The following is a 2079-nucleotide window of genomic DNA, read 5'->3' on the forward strand; positions in this document are numbered from 1 at the left end:
ATTTTACAGGAAAACATTTTAACTTAGACAAATAGTATCCATCTAACGTAATGTTACTAAGAGATGTTGCAATACTGCCTCGATCCCGTCCCCTTCCTTTGTGCCGATGTCATCAACAAATTACATCTTTGTGCACTATAAGTTCATCAGCAACACCTTAGAGTTGCTTATTTAGGAAATTGTCTTCTGAACCAGACAGTATAAAATGAGCTATAAGTTACATTAGACCCTTTCCCCTAGAGGCGTAGCTGGTGTGGCTGCTGTGTCACATCTGCGTCAGTAGGTGGCAGAGCGGAGAGAAATTATATCTATGATCGGCGTTCTAACCTGTGAACATCTGTAATAGGAGTCTAACAGTCCCTGAAAAAAAGCAAGCCTGAGTTGACCACCAGTCCAGCCTGGTGTCAGGGTGCCCATACAGGGAGCTAGCCTTAGACAACCAGCCAACTAATATTGCACAGACTCTGATGGATTTCCAGGGCGGGGAACGAGCTGGAGACTAGGAAAACCCCACCTGGGTCCTTGGGCCCCAGGGAAGGAGTGAGCCCAAGACAGATGACCCTCACACGGCGGTCCTCAGACAGACCAGGGGCAAGGAACAAGCCCAAACAACCACCAGTCTGGCATCATGGAGCCCAGACAGTATGTAGTTTGAGATGACCACCATGCCAGGGCAGTACAGACCTAGTGGAGCAGACCATGCCCAAGATGACCCTTGCTCAGTGCCATAATGTATGAGCGGGCATAGGACTCCTGGGACAATCCCAGATGCTCAGAGAGGAACAAGTAAGTTGTGGAGAAGTGGAAAAGAAAGAGAAACAGAGGATTGGGGGACGATGCAGGAACAGTAATGCTCCCTGGGACAATGGTGGGGTCCAGGCCTTTGCTGCCACCAGGGGACCATGTCTGGGTCCTTGGCCCTGAGACAGCAGGGGTCTGTTACAACCAAAGGCTGGTGTTAATGTCTGAGGGGTGTGCACAACTGGCCCCACCCTTCACCTGGGCACCCTGGGAGAACTGACCCCCTGGGAGAGCTGGCCCTGGGGATGTAAGAGCAGAAGAGCTGACACCACCCTTAGCCAGCTGCAGCACTCCAGAGAGACAGCCCAGCTTATTTGGGGAGCTGTGGGTTAGCAGCCCCAAAGGTATGAGCATGGGAGAGCTGGTCTCACCAGCTGTCTTCAGTGTCAAGGGCAGAGAGAGATGCCCTGCCCCTCACCCCTTACCCTATTTTAAGCAGGAGAGTTGGCCCCAATGTCATCAGAGAGGGAGAGTTATCCCTGGTCCTCACCTACAGTAGATCTCTGAATAGCTGGCTCTGCACTCTCCCAACACCCCCGACCCCCACAGCATTGTAGAGCTGGCCCTGGATGTGGTGGTTGTGAGCGGGCACACACAGTGTGAGCACAGGAGAGGGGCCCGGCCTCTTGTCTGCTATGTGGTGGAGCTGATGGGGGAGAGGTACACCCCACTCCCTCTGGTGAATTCATTCATAATTGGTTGTCTAGACATTTTTTTTCAAGGATGGTTTTCTAGACAGAGAACTCCTAGGTGATGCCTTTTTCCTTTTCTGCTTTGACTCTGTGGCCCCTTAGCTTTCTGTCCTCTGAGGTTTTCATCAAGAAGCTGTAGTTAGTCATATTAAAGCTGGACATCATTCTTCTACGTGCCACTTTCAAGATTCTCCCTGGCTTTGACCGATTTGGTTCTGCTGTAGGTTTAGGAGTTTATTTTTAATCAGCCAAGTACTTACTGGATTTCTTGAATATCCAAATCAGCGTTATGTGTTGAATTTGGGATATTGATGGTGATTGTCTCTTCAAACATCCTTCCAGCCATCGTCTAGTCTTTGCTCAGATCTCTGAAACTTGGTTTTTTTCGTCACTCTTCTTACTGTTTCTCACACTGTCTTCAACTCACGGACTATTTCCCGTGTGCGTTCTGAAATGCCACGCAACTTTTCACTTTTGAACTTTTTGCTTTTTAACCTCAGACTTGAATTTGATCCTCTCTTTAGCTTCGTGTCTCCTCACTGAGATCTGCTCTCTGCTTAGAAAGTGTTGCTGTCCTGTGCTTTGA

General features: G+C 49.3%; 1 non-coding gene across 1 annotated transcript; it reads left to right on the forward strand.

The window, feature by feature from the left end:
- Nucleotides 1–229: 229 nt before the first annotated feature.
- Nucleotides 230–358, forward strand: LOC116915129. The gene has a single exon (XR_004389809.1). It is a non-coding gene; the product is annotated as a small nucleolar RNA SNORA17 (small nucleolar RNA).
- The last annotated feature ends 1721 nt before the right edge of the window (nt 359–2079 follow it).

The sequence above is a fragment of the Rattus rattus genome, chromosome 13 (assembly GCF_011064425.1).
Source record: "Rattus rattus isolate New Zealand chromosome 13, Rrattus_CSIRO_v1, whole genome shotgun sequence".
In the NCBI taxonomy this organism is placed as follows: domain Eukaryota; kingdom Metazoa; phylum Chordata; class Mammalia; order Rodentia; family Muridae; genus Rattus; species Rattus rattus.